We start from the raw sequence: 14869 nt of genomic DNA on the forward strand, positions 1-14869 counted from the left end.
CCCTACACTGGGGCTATGACAGCAGGCCAGAGGTCATAGACATAAGATTGCTATTAAACCCCTGAGAGAACTAACTTGGAGAACACAAAGATGGTGAAGAAATGCTATTTCCAAACACAATCCCATTGGGCTATATCCAGTTGTGTTAGTCCTTGAGGATAGTAGGTTCCTACTCTCACAAGTGGATGCTTCTTGCCTTCTTGCATACCTTCAAATCTGTTTCAAATGGTTATGGGATTCTCTGGAGCAGATTTGAGTGGGAGGAGAAGAGCAGTCCGCTTGTACAACATAGGGTCACCCATTACTTAGTACCATTAGTCCTTTCTTTACAATCTCTACTAACTAATTTACAAAAGTTGGCAGACTTCTTAGTCTGAATTGCAATTTCTAAGCAGAACCAAATATGTCTCTGGTCAGTGAACTTTTTGGCTTTCAAGACAGATTTATAGCCCCCCTTTTTTCCAACTACAACAGATTTAATTAATGATGAATAATTATCTTTTGCAAATTCTTGCAGGGTTGACCTTTCCTTAGCAGCCTTACATCTCGATTGAACCATAATACTCTATTACCTCTTGCTGTAGAAGAAATACTAAGTACCATGAGAATAGAGTTTATGATGTCATCTATCTGTTGGCAAAAATATTTAATACTGGACGGAAGATCCTTCAGGGATCCATGAAAATGCAGGAAAGTGGTTCAAGCAGAGTGTGGTTTTATTTGAACAGTTTTAGTAACCATTTTGGTATCCACAAGTACTTAGAGGGGTGGGGAACTTAATAGCCTCTGTTCCTTGGCTCTTCTTTTTTCTTCCTTGGTGTGCTACAACCCCACTCTTCCTGGTAGCTCCTGGCTGAAATAAAATGACACTAAATGGTCATTTGTCCTGAGACCTGTTTCAAGGAAAACAGCTGGATTTCCCTGGTGCAGAAACATCTTAATGAAGTAATTACTTCCTTAATTAGAAATACTAAACAGAAATTTTCAACTCACTTGATATCTGATTTGCACCATGCCATTTGCAGCAATGTATTATTAATATGCTTGTACTACTGTTGTTAACAGAGTAACTCTAATGCAAAGTAAAAAATTATATTATACAAGCACATATATTGCATGCCAAATCTAAATAAAAATTGGTCTTATGATGTTACGATAGTAAAAAACAGAAAAGTTGCCTTGCAAACTCAGTTTGGCTGCCGTTGTTTGCTACTGTGCGATTGTATAATTGAAATCAGATGATGCAGTTACTTGCCGTAAACAAACGGCATGTATCCAATTGATTTTGTCCTGTACAAAACGTTATCATGTGACTGCACCAAAATTAAAACAACTTGTAAAATGGAATATCCAGTGGTGGGAAAAGAGACCGATCCTGTTTTGTTTAAATATCAATGGTAATGATCTCTACAGCATGTTTACATTAATGACATTAATTACAACGATCCAGAATGCAAGTCAGCTAATGCGCTCAACGTTAAACCACATTTCTGTTGACCTTGAGTTTTCATCTCTTTGACCTTATGTGAAATTACACTAGCTAGTGGATTATGTATTGCTCTAATTGTTCCTTTACTTTAACATTGACCTTTACTTTTCTCGCTTTGTCCTAGAGTTGTTTAGCAAAATGGTAAAATAAACATTTCTTTCTTGGTGGTAGAACATGCCATTACCAACTAGCCCTTAGCACCATCATGATCATATTTAACTGTTTCATCCGGAAACCCTAAAAGAGTTTTTATTGTTAATATTAACTACATTTACATTCTGGGGTTCCTCAAAGGAACTCAAAGCAGCGTACATGGTTCTTTGCTGCCACTCTGTTCTATTGACATACCTTTATTAATAAATACTTCAAATAAATATCAGTACAGAAAAAGTCATATGTCAGTTCTGAGCTGTAGTTAGTGCAAACAAGTGATTTGTTGGTGAAAACGTCAGAAGATCGCTGTTACAATATTTGTCTACATTTTTTTCTGCTTGTCTTTGAGGATGGCAAAAGTTCCCATTAAAGTTTCATTGGTTAAAGTACAGCGTAGTTTACAATTCACAAATCAATAAAAAACACAAATCCATACAGATGATAAGGGCCTCACCTGCAGATCTCAAGGTGTGGCCCAACACTTTTATCAGGTAGCATCAATACCTTAAACAAGGGACAGTTGTGTATAGGTAGCCAGGGCAGATTCTGGACAATTGGTGTTCTATTGGTCCAATTTCCTGTGCTGCTCAGTACTGTAACAGATGCATTTTGCACTAGTTCTTATATAAGGTAAAGGTAAAGGGACCCCTGGCCATTAGGTCCAGTCGTGGCCGACTCTGGGGTTGTGGCGCTCATCTCGCTTTATTGGCCGAGGGAGCCGGTGTACAGCTTCCGGGTCATGTGGCCAGCATGACCAAGCTGCTTCTGGCGAACCAGAGCAGTGCACGGAAACACCGTTTACTTTTCCGCTGAAGTGGTACCCATTTATCTACTTGCACTTTGACGTGTTTTCAAATTGCTAGGTTGGCAGGAGCAGGGACCGAGTAACAGGAGCTCATCACGGGGATTTGAACTGCCAACCTTCTGATCAGCAAGTCCTAGGCTCTGTGGTTTAGCCCACAGCGCCACTCGCGTCCCGTTAGTTCTCATATGTTAGTTGCAAATAAAGTACATATTTAACCCAAATGAAGCTTCTATAGTTGAGAATATTGAACTTCATCATCTTTGTAAGCAATATCCCCCCCCCAAAAAAAAGCAATCAAGGAAAAAACAATTTTCATTATACTTTACACCACTTGTTTGTAGCTCTTGAACCAGCAGTACTTCCCAAGTTCAGTGATGAGTCTTGTATACTGAATATGAGCTAATTTGTTAAAGCACCAGCTATAATGGATTTCAGTTCACTTCAGCAGATTCATTATCCAGAGATCAAATATATACATACATGGCCTTGTGGGTTATAGCCTGAACAGTTAGATGAAAGGGATATTTAAAATAAAAAATTACAGATTGTAATAATTATATAAAAGCTAAAATGTATGTTACCATCAACAAAGAAGTGATGATAAGCAAGCATCCTAGCATTTGTCAGCTAATTAACACCTATAGTTAGCTAAAAACTCATTATCTTGATTAGGCGGGAAATGAGCTAAGCCCTACTACATTCAATTGGGCTTACTCCTGTGTAAATATGTAGAGAATTGAGCTATGAATATGATTTGCTCAAAGACTCCTATAAATCAAGATGGTATCAGCACCTCGAAAAAAAGATTGAATCTTTAGGCGTCGAGCTGGAGTCCCTGTACAATTCTAATGAGCAATATATTTCCCATAATATCCTAACTAGACTAAAGGATGTCGAGAGACAAAATATTATGGCAGCTGTAAACAAAATTTGCTCCCCCATATTCTATGAATTAAATATCTTAGATAGCAGAGCCAATTACGTCACTAAACTAATAATCCCAGCCCAACGTAGGGCTTTTATGCTGGCCCGCTTGAATGTTTTTCCCTCAGCATTTGTCAGGGGAAGATATCAAAACATTCCTAGAAACAAGAGACTCTGCAGATGCTCTATGAATGTCCCGGACACTGTAGAGCATATTCTCCTTCATTGCCCATTGTACAGTACGCTCCGTCAACGCGTGCTGTCCCCTCTTTTGGGTGGTCTGGAACCGCAGCAAGGTGAATGTGTGGGATTCTACCTATCCGACGTTGACCAAAGGGTAACGGCGGGGGTAGCCGAGTTTTTGGCAGCAGTCCTCCAAGGAGCAGGTTAACAAGGAAAACCACTGACTCTATATGTATATATATATATGTACTTAGCAAACTGCTGCCTTTTTTATATATATTTCAAGGCTTTTATATGTTATTTTCTCTTTTAAGGTTTTATTTCCATAATGCCTAATAAAGGTTTGATAAAGTAAGTAAAGTAAGTAAGTAAAGCACCAGCTATAATGGATTTCAGTTCACTTCAGCAGATTCATTATCCAGAGATCAAATATATACATACATGGCCTTGTGGGTTATAGCCTGAACAGTTAGATGAAAGGGATATTTAAAATAAAAAATTACAGATTGTAATAATTATATAAAAGCTAAAATGTATGTTACCATCAACAAAGAAGTGATGATAAGCAAGCATCCTAGCATTTGTCAGCTAATTAACACCTATAGTTAGCTAAAAACTCATTATCTTGATTAGGCGGGAAATGAGCTAAGCCCTACTACATTCAATTGGGCTTACTCCTGTGTAAATATGTAGAGAATTGAGCTATGAATAGCAGTGCATAACAGAGCTCTGTGGCAGTTAATGTTTGCTCATGTCTGTAGTTCATGACTACAATCATGTATACAAAGCTGATCTGTAAGGGATAAATTCTCAGCAATAAGCCTTTTGTAACTGCAAGAGATGCTTGCTTTTATTTTAATAGTTCACATCTGCCAGAGCTAGTGAGTAAAATATTCAGGTCCATCAACATGAACTCAAGCTGATTACAGATGGGTAGCCGTGTTGGTCTGCCATAGTCAAAACAAAAAAATTCCTTCCAGTAGCACCTTAAAGACCAACTAAGTTAGTTCTTGGTATGAGCTTTCGTGTGCATGCACACTTCTTCAGATACACTGAAACAGAAGTTTCCAGACCCTTCTATATAGTGAGAAGGTGGGGAGGGGTATTACTCAGAAGGGTGGTGGGAATGGGTGATGGGCAGATAGCTGTGATGAGCCTGTTGACGACTCTTAACGACTGCAATAGGTCTTACAGGAAAAAGCAAGGGGTGAGAAGGTGAAAAATGGCTTTGTCATGTATAATGAGATAAGAATCCAATGTCTTTGTTCAGACCAGGTCTCTCCATGGCTTTAAGTTTGGTAATAAGTTGCAATTCAGCAGCTTCTCTTTCCAGTCTATTTCTGAAATTCCTTTGTAGTAAAACAGCTACTTTGAGATCTTGTATAGAATGTCCTGGGAGATTGAAGTGTTCTCCTACTGGTTTCTCTGTCTTGTGATTCCTGATGTCAGATTTATGTCCGTTTATTCTTTGGCGTAAATAATCAAGCTGATTATTTGTGGTGGTGTTGGGGAGAGCCTAAAGGACAACAAACCTGGCTCATTTTAGAAACAAGTGTTAAATTTTAAGACTTTATAAGTAATGCCCAGTCCTAGTGCCTCTGTTAATTAAAACCTCTACATTCCCAATATACTTTCCTCTGTACTTAGTCACTTTAATTTATTATAATTTGTTTCTTCCTCTCATATCCTAATGAAATGCCATATTTCTAAAATGGAGAAGTGGATTACATAAATAGGCTGTTTTTAGAATTAATGAAACCTCTTCAGTGTGTTAATTAATCCAAAGTTTTAACGAGGGATGTATTCAGAATGATTAACCTGCCAAGGTATTGAAATTGTTCTCTCCAAGCCCAATCCAATCAGGTAAGGTGGGTAATAATAGGAGACAGGCAAGTCTCAGGAGTGGCGCCTAGGCTTCAGAATTCCCTTCCCCAAGGTAACTTGGGTACCAGTTTTCTTTTTAGTGCCAGATGAAGACCTTTTTATTTGCCCAGGTATTTTATGCCTCTGTTTTAAAACTGGTCTTATTTTCTCTGGTGCACTTTTATATCTCTGTCTTTGTACCTGATTTGAGTATATTTTTAGGTGCATGTTTGAATTTCAAAGTGAATTGTATAGTTTTTCTGTTTGTGTGTGGTTTTGTTTGTTTGTTTTTTGCTGCATAAATTCTACAAATGCATTAATATAGCACAAACCAGTTCACCTTATATCAGTATTTTACAGTAGAGGGTGTGTGTGTGTGAGAGAGAATTAATAAATCTCATTAATTTCAATGGTGCTTACTTTCAAGTCAGTATGGTTATGTACTGTGACCATGCTGCGAGATCCTGCAAAACAGAGCATGCTGCATCAGTGAGGATCGCTTCCTAGCTAAAAATCTGAAGTAAGTGTGCATAGAACAGGGCTGCAAGCCTCTTGATGACACTTAATCATGCACACTATCTCAGCAATGTGTGCACCACATCTTATATTGCTTCACACTACAAATATGTTATATTATATATAAAATGCCAAATACAAATTGCACTAATTATCTAGAAATCTGCCTAAATATTACAGAAGTATGCTAAATTTAGAAGACTACTGTAGTAAAAATACTGCATTTTCATTTCCCACCCCATGTGGACGTTATTTTAGGATACTTCCTGTAGCCATAGACATGGGAATTGGGTGTCAAAAGATTTACTGGAGAGAAAGAGAGAGAAAATAGTTTTACACATTTTCTTGGAAAAGTCAAAAGAACTGAGAAAAACAAAAACAAAATTTAGATAAACACAAGCTGTCTGCTATCTAGTCTGTAAGCCACTAGTAGCCATTTTTGGGTGGCTGTTCGTATTACAGAATTTTAACAGTGAGATTTTCCAGCGCTCTAGTTTATTGAACAAGTATGCACAAATTCTAAGTGTGGAAACTTGGATAATCCAAAGGTGGCATGAATGAAGTAGGTATGGCAAAGTGAAAAGAGGACAGGGCTCTTGTACAGTGGTGCCTCGCAAGACGAAATTAATTCGTTCCGCAAGTTTTTTCGTCTTGCGAGTTTTTCGTCTTGCGAAGCACGGTTTCCCATAGGAATGCATTAAAAATCAATTAATGCGTTCCTATGGAGACCGCTTGCCAGGCTGGCGGTGCGGAGAAGGGCTTTTCTCCTCACCGCAAGCCTTCAGCACAGGTCCGAGAACAGAGGGGAAGGCGCGCAGCGCTTCTCCTCTGTTCCCGGGACTTGCGGTGGGAGGAGGGTTTTTCCTCCCCACCGCCAACATTCAGAACAGCATTCTGAATGTTGGCGGTGGGGAGGAAAGCCCTCCTCCCACCGCAAGCCTTCAGGACAGGTCCGGGAACAGAGGGGAAGGCGCGCAGCGCTTCTCCTCTGTTCCCGGGACTTGCGGTGGGAGGAGGGTTTTTCCTCCCCACCGCCAACATTCAGAACAGCATTCTGAATGTTGGCGGTGGGGAGGAAAGCCCTCCTCCCACCGCAAGCCTTCAGGACAGGTCCGGGAACAGAGGGGAAGGCGCGCAGCGCTTCTCCTCTGTTCCCGGGACTTGCGGTGGGAGGAGGGTTTTTCCTCCCCACCGCCAACATTCAGAACAGCATTCTGAATGTTGGCGGTAGGGAGGAAAGCCCTCCTCCCACCGCAAGCCTTCGGAGGAGGCTGGCGATGGGGCGGAGAGCTCTCCGCCCCATCGCCAGGCTTCGGAGGAGGTCCGAGGACAGTGGGGAAGACGCGCTGCACTTCCCCGCTGTCCCTGGAGATTTCCCTATGGGCTTTCGTCTTACGAAGGAAGCCCATAGGGAAATTCGTTTTGCGAAGCGCCTCCAAAACGGAAAACCCTTTCGTCTAGCGGGTTTTTCGTCTTGCGAGGCGTTCGTCTTGCGGGGCACCACTGTACCTTTAATAGTTGTGTAGAAAAGGCATTTCAACAGGTGTGGCTTTGCCATGCAAGCTATACCTGTTGGAAACCTATCTTTATCTGGCTAGTCAAATAAGGTTGTATTTATTTTATGTACTTATTTATGATGTTATACTGCGACAGTTGTCCCAAAGTGGTTTCCGAACCCATAAAATAATATCTGTACAGTACTATAATCAGTGGTTTTCTTCTAGAAAAACGGTGCTGGCGGTACTGACCATGAAATGGGAGAGATCATCAGGAGGTTTGGACTGGGTGTTCATCAGTATGCAGATGATACCCAGCTCTACCTCTCTTTTAAATCAGAACCAGTGAGGGCGGTGAAGGTCCTGTGTGAGTGTCTGGAAGCGGTTAGAGGATGGATGGCGGCTAACAGATTGAGGTTGAATCCTGACAAAACAGAAGTACTGTTTTTGGGGGACAGGAGGAGGGCAGGTGTGGAGGATTCCCTGGTCCTGAATGGGGTAACTGTGCCCCTGAAGGACCAGGTGCGCAGCCTGGGAGTCATTTTGGACTCACAGCTGTCCATGGAGGCACAGGTCAAATCTGTATCCAGGGCAGCTGTGTACCAGCTCCATCTGGTACGTTGGCTGAGACCCTATCTGCCTGCAGACTGTCTCGCCAGAGTGGTACATGCCCTGGTTATCTCCCGCTTGGACTACGGCAATGCGCTCTACATGGGGCTACCTTTGAAGGTGACCCGGAAACTACAACTAATCCAGAATGCGGCAGCTAGACTGGTGACTGGGAGCGGCCGCCGAGACCATATAACACTGGTCTTGAAAGACCTACATTGGCTCCCAGTACGTTTCCGAGCACAATTCAAAGTGTTGGTGCTGACCTTTAAAGCCCTAAATGGCCTCGGTCCAGTATATCTGAAGGAGCGTCTCCTCCCCCATCGTTCTGCCCGGACACTGAGGTCCAGCTCCGAGGGCCTTCTGGTGGTTCCCTCACTGCGAGAGGCCAGGTTACAGGGAACCAGGCAGAGGGCCTTCTCGGTAGTGGCGCCCGCCCTGTGGAACGCCCTCCCATCAGATGTCAAAGCGATAAACATCTACCTGACATTCAGAAGACATCTGAAGGCAGCCCTGTTCAGGGAAGTTTTTAATATGTGACATTTCAGTGTATCTTTTATCTTTGTTGGAAGCCGCCCAGAGTGGCTGGGGAAACCCAACCAGATGGGCGGGGTACAAATAATAAATTATTATTATTATTATTATTATTATTATTATTATTATTATTATTACAGTAAGTGTCATATTTTTAAATTTTTTTGTAGATAATGATTTATTAGTTTTTGATTACATTCCAATAATAGCCTCATTATAACAATGTCAATCTATAATACAATTATTACTACCAATCGTTCAAATACCAAATTATATCATTTAACTAAAGTGCCTCCCCCACGTGCTAAATTTGCTGGCTTTCTGATTTTTTTTATTTCTGCGTTCCAAAATCTTATTAGTTTCAACTACATTCGTCATAACAGTAATTCCCTATACAGCAGCTGCAATGTTAATAACTTCTATTCGTGTTGACATATTAAATGATTTATAAAACCTTTTGCAAAAGAGCTCTCCCCCTTTTTACACACACAGTTCCATTTGATGTTATAATCCATATTGTTAATCCAATTTCTTCCATCCTCACTTGTACAAGTATAATTTGAACTAACTTTCAGGGGAGGGTTGCCAAATCATAAATGTATAGAGGAAAACTTTAAATAAACATACCGTAGGCTCCCCCCCATCTTTTGCACCATATGAAGTCTTATCTCAAATACAAACCTTAAGTCCTTGCCGTTGGTTTGTTCCAGTTTGTGATCTCATCTCTTTTAGCACGCACCTGTACTTTAGTCCAATTAAGCTCTAATCAACAGGAAAACCACTGCTTCTTAATGGCGGCGTAGGAGGGCTTTCGCCAGGCGAAGTGCTTTTGCACTCAGCACCTCCCTGGCCCCTGCATTCCATGCTGGAGCGGGGTAACGAGATGGTCTGCGAGTGAAGCAGCCCTGGGGGGAATTTGCAAGAATGATTTACCCTCTATCATCCTTGTTTTTGCATCTCCTACGCTCTCCCACTGTCGTGGGGGCTGCTTCCATGAAGGCAGACTGGAACCAGAAGCCAGTAAGTGCCACACTTTTAACCAGTACTTTTCTTCTAGAAAAAAGGCGCTGGTGTACTTTTCAGTACCCCCAGAAAAAAAAGCACTGCTTGAGAGGAAGATGATGATGTCTTCATTTGGTGATGACAGAGCATCACTGATGTGCTCAACCACGCTTCCAGGAGGAAGTTGGGGTCTCATAATGAATGAGAAGGTTGTATTTGACATCCCCACACACTGAGCAACACTGTCTCCTCTACTTTAGGAAGAAGCACTTAAGGGCTTATATGTTCCAATAAGATATAGGCAATCGGTGCAAATTCAACACAAGTAGTGTGAGGCCTCATAGCACCCAAAAACCAGCTAATTCTTGAGTGGCAGCATTCTGCACTAGTTTCTCGTTCATCTTCAACAGAAGCCCTGTGTAGAGCTTACCACAATAGTCAAGGTGGGACATCACCAGATGCAGGATTGTGATCAGGCTATCTTGGTCCAGAACTACCATAGCTGATGAACATCACCAGATGCAGGATTGTGATCAGGCTATCTTGGTCCAGAACTACCATAGCTGATGAACCAGCTAGAATTCAAAGCAGGCACTCAATACCATGAATAGCACTTGTGCCTCCAGTGATAAAGATGGACCTACAAGCACATTCAGACCACTTTCCTGCTCATTCAGGGTCAGTGTGACACCATTCAGAATAAGGCTGAGCACCCAATCGATGTACATAAGAACCATATGTATGTGAAGTTGAATGCAGTCAATGGGAGTTTTTAAGACTAAAAAAAGGTTTTGGTGTGTGTGTGAGCAGGCTCTAAAGGTAAAGGTACCCCTGACCCGTTAGGTCTAGTCGCAGACGACTCTGGGGTTGCATGCTAATCTCACTCTGTAGGCTGAGGGAGCTGGCGTTTGTCCGTAGACAGCTTCCGAGTCATGTGGCCAGAGCAGCACACAGAAACGCAGTTTACCTTCCCGCAGGAAGCAGTACCTTGCCTTTTTGACGTGCTTTTGAACTGCTAGGTTGGCAGGAGCAGGGACCGAGCAACGGGAGCTCACAGGCTCTACTGTGCCCTTAAAACAACCATCAGACAGAAAGCCAATTGCATAGTGTATTATTAATCACATAGCCAGAGCACATCAAATAATGCCAGCTTGGTTGAGAGCAGTGAAGGCATAGAATAAATAATTATCGACAGATTTAAATACTTTGCTTAGAGAAAACAAGTGCAAAAATATGGGATCTCCATTCCCTAGTGTGCCCTTGCTAGTTATAAATTGGCAAAATATATAACACTTTACTTTTTATTCTCATGCCATGTTCTTTACTCTTTTCATTCCACACCCCCAAAAGCAGTGAGAGTTAATATTATCATGGTCAGTCATCGTCATATAAGATGCTAGTTGTGCCCACTGCTGGAATCAGCAATTTGATTGTGTATTGTTGGAATCTCAAGATTTTGAAAACAACCCACAGCCATTTTAATTTAAGAAAGCAAATATACACAAAGCACATGGAATCTGGTGACTGGCACAGAACCAGGCACATTGTGTAACTGATTCCTCAGAGGCGAGCTTCTTTTTCTTTCTTTCTTTTAAAATTGCTATTTAGTTTTATTCTCAATTGTGGATCAAGAGCCTGTAACTTAACCAAAGTTCCTCCTATTTCAGTTCAATTGATGATCATTTCAGGGGCAAACAATACATTATACACAGATATGTGTAACAAAATCCCTCAGTTCTATTTTCTTCCAAAATGAGACCCACACTTGAAAAGTTGCAAGCTGAGACACAGAAGCAGCACGTCTTGTTGGTTCTTAGTCCTTTTCCTCGCAGCCAAAAATTACCCCCTCTAGCACTTTTTCACACAACAAGGAAAAAGATACCAATATCTATGTTGTATGTCGCTAGCAGAGAGGGGCATGAGCTTTAAAGAAACAGTGCACAACTACAGTATATTTGAGAAACTAGAAGCAGAGTTAACTGGAATAAATGAGTAATTCTTAGGCTGCAAACTACTAAACACACTTACCTAGGACTAAGTCCTAGCAAACTTAACAGGGATTACTTTTGAATAGACATATATAGGAAGGCACTGTTACTCAAAATAACAAAAAATGCATGAATAACTCTTTATGTCACATATGATCTCAGGTCTGAGTCATACAATTGTGAATATTTTTTTAGTGTAGTGTACACCCATCTTAAAATAGGGCTGTAATCTAAACGGGGGGAAATCTGGCCAAGGACAACAGAACAGACATAAAAAGTGAAATGTTTAGGTGGATCATAGTTTGCCATGTTGTGGAAAATCTTTCTTAAATGAGTTGATCCAGGATATGTGAGCTGACATCGTGACAGCTATTTGTGCATTCATAAGAGACTGTTTATGACCTCAGAATCCCTCAAAAGAAGTAAATTGTAGTGCTTCCTGCATAATAATAATAATAATAATAATAATAATAATAATGAAAATGTATATTCAAAGCGATAGGTTTGCTGGGTGAAAATATTAAAAATAAAGGAAAATATATATATCTTACTATTGTCTTAATAGTTGTAGAGAAAGAACATTATTATTTATTATAATTTACAGAATGCCTAATATGTGCTAGATACTACACAGAAATAATAATAATTATAAACCCACAAGACCCTGCCTGCAGGCTTGGAATCTAAACATAAGAACAGTTAAAGAGAAATGAAAACCTTTGAACAAGTTGGGAGAAAGTGAAAGGAGAGTAGGAACAAAAATACAATAATTAACTTCAGAATAAGAAACAGAAAATCGAAACAACGCATTAAGATGGAAAATACAAGACAGGATATGTCACTTGAATATTCCATCCACAAGATAACTAAAGAAAGAACAAAGACAAGGAACAGAGTAAGGGTGTGTCAGTTTACCAAAAAGATTAGTGTTAGATGAATGTAGGTCCTGGGAAGAATAGAGGAATATAAATAAGAAAGGAGCAATATTATGAAGAGAAGTTCAAAACTTACTGCAAAAACAGCAGAGAAATCCAGTAAAGGAAAAATATAGATACATAAAAGTGAAGAAACAAACCCTAAATGAACAGAAGAGTTAAAAACTGAGATAATGTTTTACGCTGAGCGACAGATCAATTTTCAGAATGTTCTAGAGAAAGAATGGGGATAAAACTTTGTCCAAAGCAGAAATATGAGCCAAAGAGAAGGATAAAAGATAACACCTAAACACTTGTTGAGAAGATTAGAGGGTAATATTCCCAACTGAATGAGAAAAGGAAGCAAGCAGCAAAGATTTTAGGAGGAATGGCTAATTGTGGTCCTCCAGATGTTGTTGAACTACTGTACATCTCCGACTCTGGACTGTGCTGAGGGAAAGTTGGAGTCCAACAATATATGGAAGACCGCAAATGAGTCACCCTGATTTAGGAAGAAACACAATACATGCACAGCGCACTTCTATACATGTTTACTCAAAAGAAAGTCCCAATAAGTTCACTAGGGCTTCCTCCCAGGAAATGGTGTATAGGATTGCAACATTAGGCTTGCATATATTAAGGTTTTTAAAATGTTTCTGTTCAGTTTTTACAAAAGTAAGCATCAAAACTGCTAATACAGTGGTACCTCGGGTTACATACGCTTCAGGTTACAGACTCCACTAACTCAGAAATAGTACCTCGGGTTAAGAACTTTGCTTCAGGATGAGAACACAAATCGTGCTCTGGCAGCGCGGCAGCAGCAGGAGGCCCCATTAGCTAAAGTGGTGCTTCAGGTTACAACAGTTTCAGGTTAAGAACGGACCTCCGGAACGAATTAAGTACTTAACCCAAGGTACCACTGTATATAAATAGACATTTGTAACAAAAATAATAATACAGTTGTCATCCCTCTCACCCACTGAGGGAGAAGAAAGTATAATTTTACATGTATAGATGCAGTATGCCAATTTGATGGATTGCCAGGCAGGAAAGTAATAAAAGAAGTGCAATAGTTGGAGTCTTGAGTTCCATTGAGAGCTCTCATATATGTTGTAAGTTTCTCCATTAATTCCACTGTCCATATCTTTTGTCTCCAAAAGGCAAGTTGCAAGTTTGCTGATTCCACAGCCACCCACCCCAGTTTTGTGCCACCTGTACCCCGACTGCCACAAGTAGAAATGTTATTAGTTCCTTGGAATGCAACTCCTGTTGCTCTCCGTGGAAAACATATTAGATGTTAAGTTTGAGATAACGATCCAACATCCAGGCAGATATAGATTAGACATATTGGTAAAAACAGCAGGAGAAGAGGAAATGGGGGCGGGAAGGGTGAAGAGCTAGATATTGACAGTAGGATACTGAGAGTCAAAAAAAGAAACCAGATTGCCAAGAGGAAGTGTACAAAGAGTAAAAGGGAAATAAGTCCAATAACTGGAACACTGAGAAAAGAAAAAAAGAGCCATTGACAGAACTGTAAAAGAATGATTTGTTAAGTAGATTAATCCAAATCAGTACATAAGATATCCTTTATGACACCTTTGCCTGTGTCACGTTTCTTCTGGATTCAGTTCCCCACCCTGCCTAGTTAATTGTTTCCCTTTAACCTTCAGTGTCTACAAACACAGGAATTTTCTAATTGCAGTCAAAACTAGTCATTATATCATTCCTAGTTCTGGCTGACATCATGGGCATAGCCAGGACTTTCGTTGGGGCGGCAGAACCTATGTGACTGGTCAGTTAAGTATTTCTATTGTTTTACTTGATGGGGGGTAGCTGCTCCCCCTGCCCCCACTTGGCCACACCCATGGCTGACATTGCAACAGGTCCTTTTTAAAGCATGGACAATAGAAATCGTGTTAGCATAATGCCCTCTAATTGGCTTCAAAAGCATGTCCCTGAGACACTGACTGGTCTATGTTACCAGGAAGTTTTCTAACTATAGAAGATTCTCCAGTCTCAAAAATTCAGATGAAGATGACAGAGAAGGTTTTAGGTTAGCACTAGTGTGGTTGCACATGGGGCATCATGCTGCAGGGGCAGCAAAACAATGGTGTGGCAGGGGATGAATTTTAGCACAGGGTGCTGCTGCAATTTGAGAGCCCAAAGTCCGCCATTGAAGATGGAGCTTGCTAATATAGGGTAACTACTTTCCTTGCACCATTTATCAAAGAGCAACAGCAACCATTAATCACTGGATTACTGCAATGCGCTCTACATGGGACTGACTTTGAAGGTGACGTGGAAACTACAACTAATCCATAATGTGGCAGCTAGACTGGTGACTTGGAGTGGCCGCCGAGACCACATAACACCAGTCTTGTAAGACCTACATT

The 14869-nt window shown here is 40.8% G+C and overlaps 2 long non-coding RNA genes across 3 annotated transcripts in view; one reads left to right on the forward strand and one right to left on the reverse strand.

Annotated features, from left to right (window-relative positions):
• Positions 1–14869, forward strand: part of LOC309378273 — a 197454-nt gene that overhangs the window by 92789 nt on the left and 89796 nt on the right. The window lies entirely within an intron of this gene.
• The window catches only part of LOC309378249, a 37545-nt gene continuing 23374 nt past the window's right edge, over positions 699–14869 (reverse strand). For both annotated transcript variants that reach the window (XR_014171944.1, XR_014171945.1), the window contains exon 3: positions 699–853. This is a non-coding gene — a long non-coding RNA (uncharacterized lncRNA). The remainder of the gene's footprint in view (positions 854–14869) is intronic.

This window comes from Podarcis melisellensis, assembly GCF_964234715.1.
Source record: "Podarcis melisellensis genome assembly, chromosome: 9".
In the NCBI taxonomy this organism is placed as follows: domain Eukaryota; kingdom Metazoa; phylum Chordata; class Lepidosauria; order Squamata; family Lacertidae; genus Podarcis; species Podarcis melisellensis.